The sequence below is a fragment of the Lolium perenne genome, chromosome 4, assembly GCF_019359855.2.
Source record: "Lolium perenne isolate Kyuss_39 chromosome 4, Kyuss_2.0, whole genome shotgun sequence".
NCBI classification, from domain to species: Eukaryota; Viridiplantae; Streptophyta; class Magnoliopsida; order Poales; family Poaceae; genus Lolium; species Lolium perenne.
Window position 1 is genome coordinate 340,009,405 of NC_067247.2, and position 9,056 is coordinate 340,018,460.

Sequence of the window (9,056 nt, forward strand, 5' to 3'; positions counted from 1 at the left end):
TAGGAGCCGCTCTTTGAAGGTTTGTCTGGCAAGGGGGTTAGAGTACCCGCTACCATTCGTTGACAATAACATACACCTCTCAAAACTTTATTTTTATGCTCTCTTCATGTTTTCAAAATCAAAGCTCTAGCACAAATATAGCAATCGATGCTTTTCCTCTATGGAGGACAATTCTTTTACTTTCAATGTTGAGTCAGTTCACCTATTTCTCTCCACCTCAAGAAGCAAACACTTGTGTGAACTGTGCATTGATTCCTACATACTTGCTTATTGCACTTATTATATTACTCTATGTTGACAATATCCATGAGATATACATGTTATGAGTTGAAAGCAACCGCTGAAACTTAATCTTCCTTTGTGTTGCTTCAATGCCTTTACTTTGAATTATTGCTTTATGAGTTAACTTTTATGCAAGACTTATTGATGCTTGTCTCGAAGTACTATTCATGAAAAGTCTTTGCTTTATGATTCAGTTGTTTACTCATGTCGTTACCATTGTCTTGGATTGCTGCATTCACTACATATGCTTTACAAATAGTATGATCAAGTTTATGATGGCATGTCACTCCAGAAATTATCTGTGTTATCGTTTTACCTGCTCAGGACGAGCAGAACTAAGCTTGGGGATGCTGATACGTCTCCGACGTATCGATAATTTCTTATGTTCCATGCCACATTATTGATGTTATCTACATGTTTTATGCACACTTTATGTCATATTCGTGCATTTTCTGGAACTAACCTATTAACAAGATGCCGAAGTGCCAGTTCCTGTTTTCTGCTGTTTTTGGTTTCAGAAATCCTAGTAACGAAATATTCTCGGAATCGGACGAAATCAACGCCCAAGTTCCTATTTTCACCGGAAGCATCCAGAACACCCGGGAAGGACCAGAGGGGGGGCACTGGGCCCCCAGACCATAGGCCGGCGCGGCCCAGGCCCTGGCCGCGCCGCCCTATGGTGTCGTCGCCCCTTCGACCCTCCTGCGCCGCCTCTTCGCCTATATAAAGCCCCTGGATCGAAAACCCTGATACGTACGACGAAAACCACAGAAACCTTCCAGCGCCGCCGCCATCGCGAAACTCCAATTCGGGGGACAGAACTCTGTTTCGGCACCCTGCCGGGACGGGGAATTGCCCCCGGAGCTATCTCCACCGCCGTCTTCACCGCCATCTTCACCGCCATCGCTGCCTCCATGATGAGGAGGGAGTAATCCACCCCCGAGGCTGAGGGCTCCGCTGTAGCTATGTGGTTCATCTCTCTCCCATGTACCTCAATACAATAATCTCATGAGCTGCTTTACATGATTGAGATTCATATGAGTTTTGTATCACTACTATCTATGTGCTACTCTAGCAAAGTTATTAAAGTAGTTCTATTCCTCCTGCACGTGTGTAAAGGTGACAGTGTGTGCACCGTGTTAGTACTTGGTTTATGCTATGATCATGATCTCTTGTAGATTGCGAAGTTAACTATTGCTATGATAATATTGATGTGATCTATTCCTCCTACATATGCATGAAGGTGACAGTGTGCATGCTATGCTAGTACTTGGTTTAGTCTTTTGATCTATCTTACACTAAAGGTTACTAAAATATGAGCATTATTGTGGAGCTTGTTAACTCCGGCATTGAGGGTTCGTGTAATCCTACGCAATGTGTTCATCATCCAACAAGAGTGTAGAGTATGCATTTATCCATTCTGTTATGTGATCAATGTTGAGAGTGTCCACTAGTGAAAGTGTAATCCCTAGGCCTTGTTCCTAAATACTGCTATCGCTGCTTGTTTACTGTTTTACTGCGTTACTACTGCTGCAATACTACCACCATCAACTACACGCCAGCAAGCTATTTTCTGGCACCGTTGCTACTGCTCATACTTATTCATACCACCTGTATTTCACTATCTCTTCGCCGAACTAGTGCACCTATTAGGTGTGTTGGGGACACAAGAGACTTCTTGCTTTGTGGTTGCAGGGTTGCATGAGAGGGATATCTTTGACCTCTTCCTCCCTGAGTTCGATAAACCTTGGGTGATCCACTTAAGGGAAAACTTGCTGCTGTTCTACAAACCTCTGCTCTTGGAGGCCCAACACTGTCTACAGGAAAGGAGGGGGAACGTAGACATCAGTTACTTGCATTTACTTTATCTAGTTTGCTTTATTTACTGTTGCTAAAATGGGTACTCCTAAAAATACTAAGTTGTGTAACTTCACAACCACAAATAATAATGATTTCTTATGCACACCTATTGCTCCACCTGCTACTACAGCAGAATTCTTTGAAATTAAACCTGCTTTACTAAATCTTGTTATGCAAGAGCAATTTTCTGGTGTTAGTTCTGATGATGCTGCATGCTGCCCATCTCAATAACTTTGTTGAATTATGTGAAATGCAAAAGTATAAGGATGTAGATGGTGACATTATAAAATTAAAATTGTTCCCTTTCTCATTAAGAGGAAGAGCTAAAGATTGGTTGCTATCTCTGCCTAAGAATAGTATTGATTCATGGACTAAATGCAAGGATGCTTTTATTGGTAGATATTATCCTCCTGCTAAAATTATATCTTTGAGGAGTAGCATAATGAATTTTAAACAATTGGATAATGAGCATGTTGCACAAGCATGGGAAAGAATGAAATCTTTGGTTAAAAATTGACCAATCCATGGACTGACTACTTGGATGATCATCCAAACCTTTTATGCAGGACTGAATTTTTCTTCGCGAAACCTATTGGATTCAGCTGCTGGAGGTACCTTTATGTCCATCACTCTTGGTGAAGCAACAAAGCTTCTTGATAATATGATGATTAATTACTCTGAATGGCACACGGAAAGAGCTCCACAAGGTAAGAAGGTAAATTCTGTCGAAGAAACCTCTTCCTTGAGTGATAAGATTGATGCTATTATGTCTATGCTTGTGAATGATAGGACTAATGTTGATCCTAATAATGTTCCGTTAGCTTCATTGGTTGCTCAAGAAGAATATGTTGATGTAAACTACATTAAAAATAATAATTTCAACAACAATGCTTACCGAAACAATTCTAGTAACAACTATAGGCCATATCCTTATAATAATGGCAACGGCTATGGTAATTCTTATGGGAATTCTTACAACAATAATAGGAATACACCCCCTGGACTTGAAGCCATGCTTAAGGAATTTATTAGTACACAAACTGCTTTTAACAAATCTGTTGAAGAAAAGCTTGGGAAAATTGATATACTTGCTTCTAAAGTCGATAGTCTTGCTGCTGATGTTGATCTTTTGAAATCGAAAGTTATGCCTAATGAGAATCATAATAATAAGATTGTTACTACAGCAAATGCCATCCAAGTTAGAATTAATGAGAATATAAGATTGATGGCCGAATTGCGTGCTAGGTGGGAAAAAGAAGAAAATGAGAAAGAAGATAATATAGCTAAAGTTTGGACTATTACCACCACTAGTAATGCTAATGCTCCACATGTTGCTGCACCTCTTACTAATAATGGTAAAAGAATTGGTGTTGGCAATGTTTCCACTTCTAATGCAAAGCACGAAAGCACTGAAGCTGTTAAACCTTAAAACTAAACACGTGATAAAACTGCTGAATTTTTTTCCAACATTGGGGATGATGATCCCATTGCTTTAGATTATAATGGTTTGGATTTTGATGATTGCCACATCTCTAAAGTTATAAAGTTCTTACAAAAACTTGCTAAGAGTCCTAATGCTAGTGCTATAAATTTGGCTTTCACGAAACATATTACAAATGCTCTCATAAAAGCTAGAGAAGAGAAACTAGAACGCGAAACTTCTATTCCTAGGAAGCTAGAGGATGGTTGGGAGCCCATCATTAAGATGAAGGTCAATGACTTTGACTGTAATGCTTTATGTGATCTTGGTGCAAGTATTTCCGTTATGCCTAAGAAAATCTATAATATGCTTGACTTGCCACCATTGAAAAATTGTTATTTGGATGTTAATCTTGCTGATAATTCTACAAAGAAACCTTTGGGGAGAGTTGATAATGTTCGCATTACCGTTAACAATAACCTTGTCCCCGTTGATTTTTTTGTCTTGGATATTGAATGCAATGCATCTTCCCATTATATTGGGAAGACCTTTTCTTCGAACTGTTGGTGCTATCATTGATATGAAGGAAGGTAATATTAAATATCAATTTCCTCTCAAGAAAGGTATGGAACACTTCCCTAGAAAGAGAATGAAGTTACCTTTAGATTCTATTATTAGAACAAATTATGATGTTGACACTTCGTCTCTTGATAACACTTGATACACACTTTCTGCGCCTAGCTGAAAGGCGTTAAAGAAAAGCGCTTATGGGAGACAACCCATGTTTTTACTACAGTACCTTTATTTTATATTTGAGTCTTGGAAGTTGTTACTACTGTAGCAACCTCTCCTTATCTTAGTTTTGTCTATTGTTGTGCCAAGTAAAGTCGTTGATAGTAAGGTTCATACTAGATTTGGATTACTGCGCAGAAACAGATTTCTTTGCTGTCACGAATCTGGGCAAAATTCTCTGTAGGTAACTTAGAAAATTATGCCAATTTACGCGAGTGATCCTCAGATATGTACGCAACTTTCATTCAATTTGAGCATTTTCATTTGAGCAAGTCTGGTGCCTCAATAAAATTCGTCTTTACGAACTGTTCTGTTTTGACAGATTCTGCCTTTTATTTCGCATTGCTTGTTTTGCTATGCTTGATGGATTTTTCTATTCCATTAACTTTCAGTAGCTTTGTGCAATGTCCAGAAGTGTTAAGAATGATCATGTCACCTATGAACATGTAAATTTTGATTGTGCACTAACCCTCTAATGAGTTGTTTTGAGTTTGGTGTGGAGGAAGTTTTCAAGGATCAAGAGAGGGAGATGATACAATATGATCAAGGAGAGTGAAAGCTCTAAGCTTGGGGATGCCCCGGTGGTTCACCCCTGCATATATCAAGAAGACTCAAGCGTCTAAGCTTGGGGATGCCCAAGGCATCCCCTTCTTCATCGACAACATTATCAGGTTCCTCTAGTGAAACTATATTTTTATTCCATCACATCTTATGCACTTTGCTTGGAGCGTCGGTTTGTTTTTGTTTTTGTTTTGTTTGAATAAAATGGATCCTATAATTCTTTGTGTGGGAGAGAGTCACGCTCCGCTGTTGCATATGGACAAGTATGTCCTTAGGCTTTACTCATAATATTCATGGCGAAGGTTGAATCTTCTTCGTTAAATTGTTATATGGTTGGAAACGGAAAATGATACATGTAGTAATTGCTATAATGTCTTGGATAATGTGATACTTGGCAATTGTTGTGCTCATGTTTAAGCTCTTGCATCATATACTTTGCACCTATTAATGAAGAAATACATAGAGCTTGCTAAAATTTGGTTTGCATAATTGGTCTCTCTAAGGTCTAGATAATTTCTAGTATTGAGTTTGAACAACAAGGAAGACGGTGTAGAGTCTTATAATGTTTACAATATGTCTTTTATGTGAGTTTTGCTGCTCCGGTTCATCCTTGTGTTTGTTTCAAATAAACCTTGCTAGCCTAAACCTTGTATCGAGTGGGAATACTTCTCATGCATCCAAATACTTGAGCCAACCACTATGTCATTTGTGTCCACCATACCTACCTACTACATGGTATTTCTCCGCCATTCCAATGTAAATTGCTTGAGTGCTACCTTTAAATTTCTATCCTCTACCTTTACAATATATAGCTCATGGGACAAATAGCCTAAAAACTATTGTGGTATTGAATATGTACTTATGCACTTTATCTCTTATTAAGTTGCTTGTTGTGCGATAACCATGTTCCTGGGGACGCCATCAACTACTCTTTGTTGAATATCATGTGAGTTGCTATGCATGTTCGTCTTGTCTGAAGTAAGGGAGATTTACCACTAAAATGGTTAGAGCATGCATAATGTTAGAGAAGAACATTGGGCCGCTAACTAAAGCCATGATCCATGGTGGAAGTTTCAGTTTTGGACAAATATCCTCAATCTCATATGAGAAAATTAATTGTTGCTACATGCTTATGCATAAAAGAGGAGTCCATTATCTGTTGTCTATGTTGTCCCGGTATGGATGTCTAAGTTGAGAATAATCAATAGCGAGAAATCCAATGCGAGCTTTCTCCTTAGACCTTTGTACAGGCGGCATAGAGGTACCCCTTTGTGACACTTGGTTTAATCATATGCATTGCGATGATAATCCAGGTAATCCGAGCTAATTAGGACAAGGTGCGGGCACTATTAGTATACTATGCATGAGGCTTGCAACTTGTAAGATATAATTTACATAACACATATGCTTTATTACTACCGTTGACAAAATTGTTTCTTGTTTTCAAAATCAAATCTCTAGCACAAATATAGCAATCGATGCTTCCCTCTGCGAAGGGCCATTCTTTTACTTTTATTGTTGAGTCAGTTCACCTATTTCTCTCCGCCTCAAGAAGCAAACACTTCTGTGAACTGTGCATTGATTCCTACATACTTGCATATTGCACTTGTTATGTTACTTTACATTGACAACTATCCATGAGATATACATGTTACAAGTTGAAAGCAACCGCTGAAACTTAATCTTCCTTTGTGTTGCTTCAATGCCTCTAATTATGAATTATTGCTTTATGAGTTAACTCTTATGCAAGACTTATTGATGCTTGTCTTGAAGTACTATTCATGAAAAGTCTTTGCTATATGATTCATTTGTTTACTCATGTCATTTACATTGTTTTGATCGCTGCATTCATTACATATGCTTACAATAGTATGATCAAGGTTATGATGGCATGTCACTCCAGAAATTATCTTTGTTATCGTTTACCTGCTCGGGACGAGCAGAAACTAAGCTTGGGGATGCTGATACATTTCCGACGTATCGATAATTTCTTATGTTTCATGCCACATTATTGATGATATCTACATGTTTTATGCATACTTTATGTCATATTTATGCATTTTCCGGCACTAACCTATTAACGAGATGCCGAAGAGCCAGTTGCTGTTTTCTGCTGTTTTTGGTTTCAGAAATCCTAGTAAGGAAATATTCTCGGAATTGGACGAAATCAACGCCCAGGGGCCTATTTTGCAACGAAACTTCCAGAAGACCAAAGGGAAGACGAAGTGGGGCCACGGGGCGCCGCCACAGTAGGGCGGCGCGGCCCAAGGGGGGCCCGCGCGGCCCTAGTGTGTGGGGCCCCCGTGTGGCCCCCTGACCTGCTCTTCCGCCTACATATAGTCTTCATCGCGAAACTCCCAGTACCGAGAGCCACGATACTGAAAACCTTCCAGAGACGCCGCCGCCGCCAATCCCATCTCGGGGGATTCAGGAGATCGCCTCCGGCACCCTGCCGGAGAGGGGATTCATCTCCCGGAGGACTCTACACCGCCGTGGTCACCTCCGGAGTGATGAGTGAGTAGTTCACCCCTGGACTATGGGTCCATAGCAGTAGCTAGATGGTTGTCTTCTCCTCATTATGCTTCATTGTCGGGTCTTGTGAGCTGCCTAACATGATCAAGATCATCTATCTGTAATGCTATATGTTGTGTTTGTTGGGATCCGATGGATAGAGAATACTATGTTATGTTGATTATCAATCTTTGTGTTGTTTATGATCTTGCATGCTCTCCATTACTAGTAGATGCTTTGGCCAAGTTGATGCTTGTAACTCCAAGAGGGAGTATTTATGCTCGATAGTGGGTTCATGTCTCCGTGAATCTGGGGGAGTGATAGAAACCCCTAAGGTTATGGATGTGCTGTTGCCACTAGGGATAAAACATTGTTGCTATGTCCGAGGATGTAGTTATTGATTACATTACACGCCATACTTAATGCAATTGTCTGTTGTTTGCAACTTAATACTGGAAGGGGTTCGGATGATAACCTGAAGGTGGAATTTTTAGGCATAGATGCATGCTGGATAGCGGTCTATGTACTTTGTCGTAATGCCCAACTAAATCTCACAATACTCATCATATCATGTATGTGCATTGTCATGCCCTCTCTATTTGTCAATTGCCCAACTGTAATTTGTTCACCCAACATGCTATTTATCTTATGGGAGAGACACCACTAGTGAACTGTGGACCCCGGTCCATTCTTTTACATCGCATACAATCTACTGCAATACTTGTTCTACTGTTCTCTGCAAATAATCATCATCCACACTATACATCTAATCCTTTGTTACAGCAAGCCGGTGAGATTGGCAACCTCACTGTTTCGTTGGGGCAAAGTACTTTGGTTGTGTTGTGCAGGTTCCACGTTGGCGCCGGAATCCCTGGTGTTGCGCCGCACTACATCTCGCCGCCATCAACCTTCAACGTGCTTCTTGACTCCTACTGGTTCGATAAACCTTGGTTTCTAACTGAGGGAAACTTACTGCTATACGCATCACACCTTCCACTTGGGGTTCCCAACGGTCGCGTGCTGTACGCGTGTCAGGAGCTGCTGTCAAGGACATACATCGGTTGAAAGCAAAGTTGCACATACAGCGGGTTTAGCAAGACCTGCAACACGAGCTGATCACTCAAATAATTTGCTGACCAACGAATACACATACGTCTAAACGGGCAATTAAGATTTGCTCCTTCAAAATTTGCCAACGGCATTAACACGGTAAAAGTGCATATACATGTATCTACCGAACAAAAGGTCTCGACTACGCAATCCAAACACTTGGATGAAGTAGCCAAAATACCTATTTCGACTTGAGTTTATTCACGGTTGCAAGCATCAGTGCCCAGACTCGGGGGCTACTTCCATCGGGAGCGCTGGACGCACACCCGATAAAAATCATCGGCTCCTCCTGGATATCATCCGAATTATCAGCTCCTCCTGGGCCATTGATGTCTATGTTCCCCCTCCTTTCCTGTAGACAGTGTTGGGCCTCCAAGAGCAGAGGTTTGTAGAACATCAGCAAGTTTTCCCTTAAGTGGATCACCCAAGGTTTATCGAACTCAGGGAGGAAGAGGTCAAAGATATCCCTCTCATGCAACCCTGCAACCACAAAGCAAGAAGTCTCTTGTGTCCCCAACAC